This window comes from Pteropus vampyrus, unplaced genomic scaffold (genome assembly GCF_000151845.1).
Source record: "Pteropus vampyrus isolate Shadow unplaced genomic scaffold, Pvam_2.0 Scaffold7, whole genome shotgun sequence".
Classification (NCBI taxonomy): domain Eukaryota; kingdom Metazoa; phylum Chordata; class Mammalia; order Chiroptera; family Pteropodidae; genus Pteropus; species Pteropus vampyrus.
The window spans coordinates 9,231,563-9,244,508 of record NW_011888788.1 but is presented as its reverse complement, the minus strand read 5'-3'; positions in this window follow the sequence as shown (position 1 = coordinate 9,244,508).

Below are 12,946 nucleotides of genomic sequence, written 5' to 3'. Positions count from 1 at the left end.
TTCTAAAACTGAATTAGGAAGAAACAGAAAATCGTATCGGACTACTAATGAAATCAAATCAGTAAATGAAAAACTTCTAACAAAAAAAAAGTACTGGATTGGATGGCTCCAGAGGTGAATTTCACCAAACATTAAAGAAGAATTCACTTATTCTCAAACTATTCTAAAAAATTCAAGAGAAGGGAAGGCTCCCAAGCTCATTTTATAAGGCCAGAAACACCTTAACTCCAAAACCAAAGACATTACAAAAAAATTATAGGCCAATATTCCTGATGAATATAGATGCATAAATCCTAAACAAAATATTAGCAAACCAAATTCAGCAATATATTAAGAAGTTCATACACCATTTATTCCTGAGATGCAAGGTTTGTTTGATATTCATAAATCAATTAACATGATATACCACATAAACAAAATGAAGGATAAAAATCATATGATCGTATCAATAAATGCAGAAAAAGTGTTTGACAAAATCCAGCATTGATTTATGAAAAAAACATTTCAGCTAAATGGGAATAAAGCAAACATACCTAAACATAATAAAGGCCATATATGACAAACCCACAGCTAACATCATAATCAATGGTGAAAAGATAAAAGCATTTCCTTAAGATCAGGAACAAGACAAAGATTTCTTTCTATTTTCATCACTCTTATTCAACATAGTGTTGGAAGTCCTAGCCACCGCAATCGGACAAGAAAAAAAGAAATAAAAGGCATCCAAATTGGAAAAGAAGAAGTAAAAATGTCATTGTTTGCGGATGACATGATACTACAAATAGAGAACCCTAAAGATTCCATCAAAAATCTATTAAAACTGATGAATGAATTCAATAAAGGAGCAGAATACAAAATTAATACTCAGGCTGCATTTTTATATACCAATAATGAACTATCAGAAAGAGAAATTAAGAAAACAATCTCATTTACAATTGTTTTGAAAAAATACCTAGAAATAAATTTAACCAAAGAAGTAAAAGACCTGTCCTCGAAAAATTATAACTCGCTGAAGAGAGATATTGAAGGAGATATGAACAAATAGAAACATATACCAGGCTCATGGATAGGAAGAACTAACAATGTTAAAATATCCATACTACCCAAAGCAATCTATAGATTCAATGCAATTCCTATCAAAATACCAATGACATTTTTCACAGAACTAGAACAAATAATCCTAAAATTTATATGGAACCATAAAAGATTCCGAATAGCCAGGGAGATCTTGGGAAAAAAGAACAAAATTGGGGGTATCATGCTGCCCAAAATCAAACTAAACTACAAGGCTATAGTAATCAAAATAGCATGATACTGGCACAGAAACAGACACATAGATCAATGGAGCAGAATAGAGAGCCCAGAAATAAGCATAGGCTTATATGGTCGATTAATCTATGACAAAGGATGCAAGAATATACAATGGGGTAAAGATAGTCTATTCAATAAATGGTGGTGTTCAAAAAAAATGAAACTAGATAAACTTCTTATATTTCATACAAGAATAAACTCAGATGGACTAAAGACTTAAATGTAAGACCAGAAACCATAACACTCCTAGAAGAAAACATAGGCAGTAAACTCTCTGATAGTGCTCTTAGTAATACATTTTTTGAACATATCTCCTCAGGCAATAAAAACAAAAGAAAAAATAAACAAAAAATAAACCAAACTAAAAAGGTTTTGTACAGCAAAGGAAATCGTCAACAAAATGAAAAGACAATCTACTGAATGGGAGAAAATATTTGACAATGATACATCTGATAAGGAGTTAATGTCCAAAATTTATAAAGAACTTATGCAACTTAACACCAAACAAACAAACAAATAATCAAACAAACAAAAAACCCAAACAGTCCAATTCAAAAATGGGCAGAGTACCTGAATAGACATTTCACCAAAGAGGACATACAGATAGCCAATAGATATATGAAAATATGCTCAAAGTCACTAGTCATCAGAAAAACATAAATTAAAACCACAATGAGATATCACTTCACACTTGTCAGAATGGCTACCATCAATAAACCAACAAACGAAAAATTGTGGGGAGGATGTGGAAAAAAAGGAATTGCAAATTGGTGCATCCACTGTGGAAAACAATGTGGAGTTTCCTGAAAAAATTAAAAATATGACCCACAAATTCCACTTCTGGATATTTATCTGAAGAAATCCAAAATAGTAATTTGAAAAGACATATGCACGTCTATGTTCACTGCAGTGCTATCTACAACAGCCAAGATATGGAATCAACCTAATTGTCCATCAGTAGATGATTAGATAAAGAAGAGGTGGTACATATATACAATGGAATATCATTTGGCCATAAAAAATAATAAAATCTTACCATTTGTGGATGGATCGAGAGGGTATTAATGTTAGGAAAAATAAGTCAGACAGAATAAAAAGAATAATATATAATTTCATTTATATGTGGAATCTAAAGAACAAAATAAATGAACAAACAAAATAGAAACAGACTCATAGATACAGAGAACAAAGTGATAATTGCCAGATGGGAGAGGGGTGAAGGGGCTGGGTGACAAAGGTAAAGGAATTAAAATGTACACGTTGGTAGTTACAAAATACTCATGGGGATGTAAAATACAGCATAGGAAATATAATTAATAATATTATAATAGGTAGGTACTAGATTTATCAGGGAAGCACTTTATAAATTACATAAATGTCTAAACATTATACTGTATACCTGAAATGAATATAAAATAACACTAAATATCACCTGTAATTGAAAAATAAAAATTAATGAAAAATAAAGTGGTTATTTATATTTTTGGATTAATATCTGTCATGTTTGTAATTGTTTTCTTTTTGTTGTATTGTTCTTTGCCTCTTTTCTTCTCTTTTTCTTCATTCTCTGGTTTTAACTGAGCATCTTATAGAATTGATTTCATTTATCTCCTCTCAGCATATCAAATATACTTAAAAACTTTTTAGTGTTTTCTCTAGAGTGTAATGTACACATTTAATTTGCTTTTTATTAAAAAAAATTTAAGCTAATCCAAGTACACCTTCAAATAACACATAACACTTCACATAAAGTCCAGATACCTTTGGCAGAATATTACTAATTCATCTCTTCCATACTTGTGATATTGCTGTCATTTATACCATTTATTCATATGCTATACTCACTGCAATACATTGTTACTATTATTACTTTTAAAAAGTTATTTAAACCAATATAAGAACAATAGAAATAAAATATGTTATTTTACCTCTACTTATTTCTTCTTTGACACCTCTCTGATCTTTATGTAGATCCAAGTTTCTGACCTTTACTATTTTCCTTTCGTCTGAAGACCTTTTTAAAATATTTTTTTACAGAGCAGGCCTATTGGCAATGAATTCTCTCAGTTTTTGTTATCTTTATTTTTCTTTACTTTTTGAAAGATAATTTCACTGGACATAGAATTCTAGGTTTATGGTATTTTTGTTTCTTTCAATGGTTGTAATATTTCACTTCATCTTCTTTTGCTTGCATGGTTTCTAATCAGAAGTCCAGTTTGATTCTTTTTCTTGTTCTTCTATAGGTAAGGTGTTTCCCCACCCCCCCAACTCCAGCTTCTTTTAATATTTTCTCATTGCATTTTTCTTCAGTTTTAATATAATATGCCTAAGCTTTTTATTTTTAAAATTCTTTTAATATTCTATGAGCTTCCTGGATGTGTGGTGTTTTAGTCTCCATCATTATTTTTGGAAATTTCTCAGCCATTATTACTTCAAGTATTTCTTCTGCTTCATCATTTTTCTTCTTCTGGTAGTCCAATTACTCATATGTTATACCTTTCAAAATTGTCCTATAGTTTTTGGATGTTCTGTTCTAGGAAGTTTCTATTGACTTATCTTTGAGCTCACTGATTCTTTACTCAGTTATGTCAAGTCTACTGATGAGCCCATTAAAGTCATTCTTTATTTATGCGACAGTGTTTTTTTATTTCTAAACAAAAATATCTATGTCATATCTGAGTCTAGTTATAATAGTTGTTTCTTTAGATTGTGTTCTTTATTTTGAATGTTTTATTGGGTAATAGGAACTAAGGTAAATAAGCCTTTAGTGTGATGTTGTATGTTTGTCCAGTTAGGAGTTTGACTTTCATTATGGTTTGCAAGAAGTTTAGGATTCCTCTGTTGTCTTTGTTTTTTTCTTGACTTAGTGCTTCCCTAAATATTCCTTCTCAGGGAGAGTCTATTTTGGCTTTTAGCTGTAACCCACTGTTATTATGCTAGATTCCTATTAGTGTGGTGATATTATGTTGAGGATGAGGAATGTTTTATAGTCTTCAGTTAAATCTCAGTGTGTTAGTTAGCCTGTATTTTTGGGATGTGACCTTCACAAGTGTTTTGTTGGTAGCATAGCTATTTTCTCTCTGGCCTCTGCTTCCTTCCCTGGCTGCAGCATTCTCAATCTATCTCCTTGGAACCCTGTCCCCTGTTGACTATGTTTCCCCTACCCCATTAAATGCAACAAGAAGGCTAGAGGGAACTGGCATGGAAGAAATGCTCCTTCCTCAGATGATATAGGCTTTGGCAATGTTTGTTTGTTTGTTTGTTTGTTTCCTAGAGAGTAGGTTTTTGTTATGAAAATGTTATGGACATATTTTTACAAGGATTATTCTTCCCCTCTCTAGTTAGAGCCAGGAGAGAATCTTTCTTGGGTCTTCATTGTGAGAACCAGGTGGGGTTTCTGCAGATAAACTCCATGAAAGTTTGGCCCCCACTCTTTAAAACTAGGGCCCTCACAAGATTCTCAGTCTCATGTTAGTCAACACTCAGCTTCCAGCAATTCATCAGGATTAATGTTTAAATTCCAACTACTTTGTGGCTCCAACAGCTTCTACACCTGTCTGTCTAGATTTCTGAGATGCCATTGCCCTGCTACCTGACTTCTCTGATGGGTCCAAGAAAAGTAATTGGTTTTCAGTTTGTTCAGCTATTTCTTGTTGTAAGAATGAGAGTAACAACTGCCATGCTTTGACATGTTAGCTCAACCCTAAGTGCCCTTACCTCCCCTGTGAGTCTCACTTTTTTCCTCTATAAAAATAAATTTATTTACAGCTACTCTGCAACGTTATTGCCATGATTTTATAAGATAATAATCTATGAGAAAGTAACATAAGACCCTTAGCATGTGGTCAATAAAATGGCATTCTGCACTTAAATTTTAAAGGAGATTTCATTGTCATAAAGAAACAAAGCAGAGTTGAACCATGTATACACTCAAGTTACATGAAATCAACGAGATGTGCTCAAATCAAAAGTTAATAAATGGAGAGAAAGTAATTTAAATAATGTGAATGATTCGGCCTGTCAATGCATAGTACATAGAATTGTGTCAACTAGGAGAAAGGAGCAGCGAAGAGCTGGGACGTGGGGGTGAGGAGGAGGAGAAAGGGGCAGTTCCAGGCAGGAGGAACAATGTATGGGAGGTGCCTGAGGCAAGAAGAAGCTAAGAACATTTAAGAAATATGGCAGTGGAACTGGAGGAGTAGGGGGTTGGGGGATAGTGCTGGAGGGGAGGCCTATTGATCATTGTGGAACGCTTGGACTTTGTTTTAAGAGCAGTGGACTAGTTTCTCCAAAACTCAATTTCTATCATTCATATACTTAATAAGTGGAAAATTAAAAATGATGCCTTACTAAAGATTTATTTTGTATTTCTTCTTATTGCCATCCAAATTCAATATTTGTTATTGTATTTATTTATATAAAGTTATTATCTTATGTCTTTTATTTATTGTTTCTTTGTGATATTATTTTTTACATAAATTCATGGTATATTGTATATTTTTTATCTTTTATATTTGAGGAAAAAAATCTTTTCCAATGTTTTCTTTTTCTTTTACTTTAGTTATTACCATTCAATTATTTAAAGTGTACAGATCGTCTCATCTGTTGGTGTGACAGCTCAATGGCTTATAACTATAAGCATTTATTTCTTACTCATGTCTGTTGGTTAACTAAGATTCAGTTGATCTAGACTGGGCACTTTCTATATGCCTGGTGGTTTCTTTGACAAGGTGGTCCTATGGAAAGGTTAATGTTTGTTTTTTTGGAGACAGTTATTACAATGTCATAGTTGGCTGAGCAAGTTCTTGTGACTCCATTAAGACCATAGGTCTTAAGATGAGATGTTTGTGGGTAGAAGGGAAAGAGTTGACTTTTTGCTTGGATTCATCCAACAGCAGACCCAGTAAAAAGGATTTGTGTCAGTAGTTTATTTGGGGGATTATTTCAGAAGCACAGAGAGAGTGTAGGTAAGAAATAAAGGGAAGAAAAGATAACCAATAAAGAGTTGGTAACCACTGTGGGCAGCTGGAACTCTGTATAGAACATACCTTCAAATTATGCTCTCATATGGCAAAGAAGTTGAAGTGCTCATCTGCCAACTCTCATTGCTTACTGAAGAGGGGTGCTCTGGGAGAATGAACTTTTGCTTTGTGTGAACTGAAGTTTACTGAGTCCAGAGAAAACACTTAGGCAAAGGAATGCAGGTGCTTGCTTTGTGAAGCTGTCGGTGTGCTGGAAAATGTCCACTGAGCTACAGTTAACCTCCAGGGAGAGCTGAAAGGACATAGGCAGAGCATCTGCTACAAGAAAGTACTAGAATGCAGAGCTTAAAATGAGCCAGAGGATGTCATGATTCCTTTTATTAAATAGTGCTGTGAATTCAGCTGGTATTCAATACACACTTGTTATTGTGAGTGAGCACGTTACAGGTAAAGACAGAAGTGGTTTTACCTTCATTTGTCAGTATCTACTTCAGAGCTGGACACATCTGTTACTCAATATATGTTGATATAGGGAGACAATTTAGGAGAGTAGAGAGAGTGTGGCTCCTGGGGCTGGACAGACTGTGTAGAGTCTTGTGGCTTGGTGATTTAAGCCACTGTATTCCAATGGGCAAATTATTTGCTCTTAGTCTATTTAATCTTTAACATTAAAGTAGTGATGCTGTACTCAAATATTATGATAAGAAACAAACAAGTTAACAGATATTCAGTGGCTTTTCTAGAATTTCTGTATTGGGGAACTTAGAGCAGATAGTACTCCAGGTGGCAGGTAAAGCAGGGGATGGCTAGTTTTCAGAAGATTGAGAACACATCATTAATTGAGAAAAGACTCTTGGACATAATGGAGGAGCTAATGGAGCCCTTCCAAACACCTCCTTGATGCAGCTACTATATCTACACACACACACACACACACACACACACACACACACACACACACACACACACACAGAAAATTTCTTACCCCAAGAAAATTGGTTATAGTCCTAGATTTTTAAACAAATTTATGTATGTTTTAAATATTTAATTAGTTTTAGGAAAATATTTATACTTTGAATACCAATGGATACATTTTTATGATATCATATAACCTAAGTTAATTAAACTTGTCTTAAAATAAATAAAAATCTTAAAAAATAAGACATTAAAATTAAACATCTTATTATATCCAATATTTAAATTTTACAAACAATGCACTGATCCTTGTTGCTTAAACTATGTGATATTCATAATTTGTTCTGAAGCTCTTTTTTACATTTTTCTTATCTTTTTATCTCTGAGCTGCATTCTGAATACTTTTCTTACAGTTCACTAATATCCTCTTAAGCTATGTCTAAGCTGCTGTTTAACCCATTGTTTAAGATTTTATTTTCAATGATCACATTCTGACATTTCTAAAGGTTCTAGTTTCCAAATTTGTCCCCCCTTTCTCAGATTCTCGATTCATTTTTTATGTCTTTAATCACTTAAATATGATTTTTTGTGATGTCTATTGTCATTGTTTTTGATATTGACTTCGACTGCTCTCGCTCATAGTGGATTATTTCCCCATGAGTTTTGTAATTTTGTAATTTTGTAATTTTGGACTTTGAACTTATCTTCTGTGGAAACTCAATGGGAGTGTAAGAATATGCCCTTTTAGAGAGTTTTCTGATAGTTTCTGTCAGGAATGGAGTGTGTATTATCAGCTCAAAAAACAGTTTATGTTAATTTCTTGACATAGGAATTCCAGTGTGAATGTGAATGTCAAACCCATGAGGCCAGTTCTATGGTTATACATTTTCAGAGTAGACCAATTGTCTTTCTTCATCTAGAATTGAGACAGAAAACATCATTGTCATCTCTCCTCACCTTTGGGTAGATTGTTCTCACCAGACTAAGTTTTGATCCTTGTTCCCCAATGGGTGTTAAAATCCAAGCCTCTGTGTTACTAAGACCAGAAAACACCCTTCAGGCCACCAGAGTTTCAGGTCAGTTCTTATAGGTTAAGATTTTACATTCCCTTTTTTTTTTTTTTAATTTTTTTTATCCCTGGAATTTCTCTAACTTTATTGCAGGCTCAGCTCTGCATTTAAAATAATCTTATATTTTCTCTACTATTTCCACTTTGCAATGAGAGAGTTTCTGGTTATTAAGACTATAATGTTGACAGCAATTAAAGTTCTTAAGTATTTCTCTAGTGAAAATTCTCAGAGGAGGAATTTTAAATTTAAAAGGCATGTACATTTTTAGTGTATCCATACATTCAAATTTGATAAGTAATAAACAATGTTGAAAGCAGTTTGTACTTGTTGGAATATCTTATAATTCAAGAGCACAATAATAAAAACAGGACACCTTTTAAAAAATTTCTTAGCTCTTTGGTTAACTAAATCTGGTTCAACTTGCTTGTCTTTCATTTTAAGCATTACTTTATTAAAACTTTTAATTTTTTTTCAGAAGCAAAAAAAAGATAATATAAAAAGAAAAGCAAGTTTTAAAGTGTGAAGCTCACTGGTAGATTTTTGTTTCTGGTGCTTTTCCCTTTTAATAGAACATCTGTCTTATCATGAACTTTGGAAGTATAAATCCAAAAAACCTGAACATGAATGTTTATGGAATTCTGATGAACAAAAGTTTTCTAAAAGCATGGCCTCAAATTCTTACTTTAGCAAGGTGAGTATCCACTATATATATATAAATTATATTTTCACATCACTCACATATATTCGGTTTAAGACTGAATGGTGAAATGAAGGAAGCCACTATATGATGATGGGGCAGGAATGAATTGCTGTGTATACTGTTATTTTTAGTGGCTCTCCTAGTCCCTAAACAGTCACTGAAGAGTAGCTTTGAACAAGCTGCAAAACCCTGAAAGGTCATAACCCAGGAGGGGAGAGACTTTAGAAACATGCACCAGGGAAGATGCAGATGGATAAACAAGCCATAAAGTGTACCAAATTTCATTTTTTCCAGCATTTCACTCCAAACTATTACCCTGTGAAAGTGGAATTTTAAAAGAGCCAACCTCAAACAAATCTATACTAATCTCCAGTTGGCCGGGTTTCCCTATCATTAATGAAACCCAGGAGGGTCCTCGATGTGAAGTGTGACAATTTGAGAGAAAGAGTGAAGATCACAGAAGTGAGAAACCTATCACCTTTTTTTTTATATCCTGAGGAGTATATGGGCTAGACTTAGCATGTCCAAAGTTCTTGTTGGCCAACACAGAGTTCCCACTGCTTGAGAATTGCACATGAATGGACACTCACCCCTGTGGTACCCACAACCAGTCTGGCCCAGCTCAGCCTTTTCAAAGGTGCCTTAGATGAGAGCATTCAGATCTGACAGCCACCTTCCACATGTCTTTTCTGAGGAACTAGGTAAATGCTTCCACATGAGATAAGGTGATGAGAATGAGAGATAGGATAAGAGACTGGTCTGACTTGCTGACCAACCTGCCGTGGGATCATGACTCTGGGCTGTATAACTGGAGTATGATAGAGCTAACAAGATCTCTTCTATCTGATGAGAGTAAAAGTAGTTCATGTTGGGGGAAGATCTCTAGGAATTGAGATATCAGAGTATCATCTGCAGCAATTCTGCTTCCTCCTTAGAATGTGTCCAAAGAGTCAGAGTTAAGTCAACCATCAGACAGGAATAAGAGGTGGGCCTTGTCCATGCTCACTTTTCCTTTCTTACAGGTTGAAATCTGTGGCCTTGAAAACACATGAAGTGGTAAAGTTCTACAGTTTGGTGGAGTTCCGAGCATGAAAAGAGCCTGGGTCCTTGAAACACCCTGTGGAGGAGGGTGCTTGCCAACCACAGACACTAATTTTGAGTTCTATATGGCAAAAAAACAGCCCATTACCTTTTGTTATGAAAGTTTAATCACTTTAACTAATAAATTATCATTCTGGGATTTATTTTCATTGTACTCCTGGATTAATTCTGCTCTTTTTCTGATGCCATGTCTTCCTTTTGTTTAGATGTGTTTATTGGAGTATTGGTCAAGTAATTATTTTAAAAGAAAGAGTACTGAGGAAATAAAATTTCTAAATTTTTCATGTAAAAAAAAAAGAGTCTAAATTTCATCCTTCCTTGATTAGGTGGATTTTTTGGATATAACATTTTAGATTAAAAACTATTTTCCCTCTAAATTCTAAAGCATTGCTTAATTGTCTTCTAGTATCTAGTAATGCTAATGAGACATTCATGATAGAAAATGTGGCAGGGGATATAAACAAAAAATGTGCAAAAGACCAAGAGAACAGCCAACGTCCACATAAAAACATGCTTCACTAGTAAATGCAAATTAGATATTAATGAAAATCTATTTTCTTCTCTATCAGATTAATATAGATTATAAAAATATAATGTTCAGTACTGGCACAGATTGGGGAAGTTGAAAACTGGAATAAATTTGATGGAGGACACATTCATAATATTCAGAAATAAAATGTTACTTTTACCTTTGTAGGTGAGATTTTTTTTTCCCCCCAGCTGGAAACATTTTAGTTCTCTTTATCTTTGGTGTAGCAAAATTTCATGAAGATGCTTTTAGGTAAAAATCTATTTTTAAGGTGAAGGGATTAAGTATTACAAACTGGCAGTTACAAAACAGTTACAGGGATTTAAATTACAGCATAAGGAACATAGTGAGTAATAACTATGTATGGTGCCAGTGGGTATTAGACTTATCAGGGGGATCACTTTGTAAGTTATGTAAATATCTAACCACTATGCTCATCTTATTAGATATAAGTGTTCATCTTATTAGATATAAATGTTCATCTTATTAGATATAAATCCACTTTAATAAAATATTTTAATTTTTCTATACAATGTGCCTATAACATTGACTATACAGGAAATCTTTAGCATTTTGTTGATTTCTCTTAGAGCTGTCTTAATAATAGAATATCTTACACATATATATTTTGAAGTTTTATTTAAGAATTTTTTGAGTTAAAAACTCTTCATAAATATTTAGTTGAAAATGTTTTAGAGAAACTAAATTACATTTTTTAATATTAACACACTATTTTATATATAAAGGAAAACCCATTTTGTCATAGGTGTCTATAATATGTGACATGATTTACTGATGCCTTATGTAATCAGAGACTTTTTAAAAGACTGGCAAAAAGTATATAAAATTGGTATGGATACTATGAAAATAGTTGCTTGACTTAACTGTAATTATTTAAAAAATAGATACATTATTGGGAAATCATGTATTGTTGGCAAAAGAGATTATTTTTCCCTTTTAAATAACTCATAGACTGATTGGGTGCATCAGCCTGGTGAAAAATTTTCATTCAAAAGATGCCAAGATCTTTTCCATGATCTCACATGCTACCCATTCATTTTTCACACAGAGAACCTTATTCATGCTGGGGATCACGGTCAGGTTGTAGGCTAGTGAAGCCATTACACTTCTTTTGGTCTTCCTTACACATTTGTTCCATGTATGCTTCAAATCTGGAAGGAAAACATACTTATGGGTTGGAGAAACAAAGAAGCAGCAATTTCCTTGCTATATTCCTTGGACAGTGATGAAGTAGAGAGCATGATGCGGTGATTGGAGCCAGACCTAACTCTGACCATGGGCATTGCAGCCGACCCAAACCTAATTAAGAAAGATCCTGAATAAACTTGGGTGAGGGCCAAAATCACTAGCTCCTTCAATCAATATTTTTTTGATATAAAAATTAGCATCTAGGCTGAATAAAAGAGAGTACTGTTTTATGCCACATTAAAAATAAAAATCACGTCTTGCTTCTACTCTGACTTCCTGATGTTGGGTATTTTATTGAGTTGTATCTGTGATAACTTTTCAGAGCAGTTGACTTGCAACCATCAGATTTAAGCTTCTCATTTGAACCAAGGGATGCAACAAGAATGAGAGTGACAAGTTCAACCTTAAACCCTAACTGTCACAAGCATCAGCCTTTTCTCAACTGGTAAGCTGGTCTCACTTTTTCTCTTATTCTTGCTTGAATTACCTCTGTTAATATAAAGTTTACCTGAAATAATTTCTGTAGAAATTTGATTTGATAAGGAAGAGGGCATTAACAGAAAAAAGCAATGTCCTGTCAGAGTCCTGGGAGTTCTTTTTATGCTTTGCTAATTCTGTGACATCTTCAACACTGTTATCTTCCAAGATGATTTTGATATTAATCTTTCTGAGAGTCTCAAGAAGATAGAGTATGTTAGAGTTCTTAGTATAATGTCTGACAAATGATAAGTGTCCAAAACTAATTGGTTTATTATATTTTAAGATACCACATACTTACTTTAGAAATAATTTCTAGTCTTGATCCAGGAGATTTGTATGCAGGGTATGAGATAGAAAAAGGAAAGGTTAATGTTTCACTCATTCTAATGCCTTTGGTATCCTAAAGACTTATCATTTCATGAGGTTGAGACAAATTAAGGAATAAGTTAAGACATCTCAACCTTTTAGAGAGGTTCAGTGAAATATTTACTGATGAAATCATATGATTTCTGGGCTTGCTTCACAGTAATCCAGTGGGAGTGGAAATGAAGTGGGTGGGGAAATTAGATAAAAAGACTGGCCATGAATTGATAATATTTGAAGCTGGTGATAGGTGCATGTGAGTTCATTATACTATTCTATATTTTAC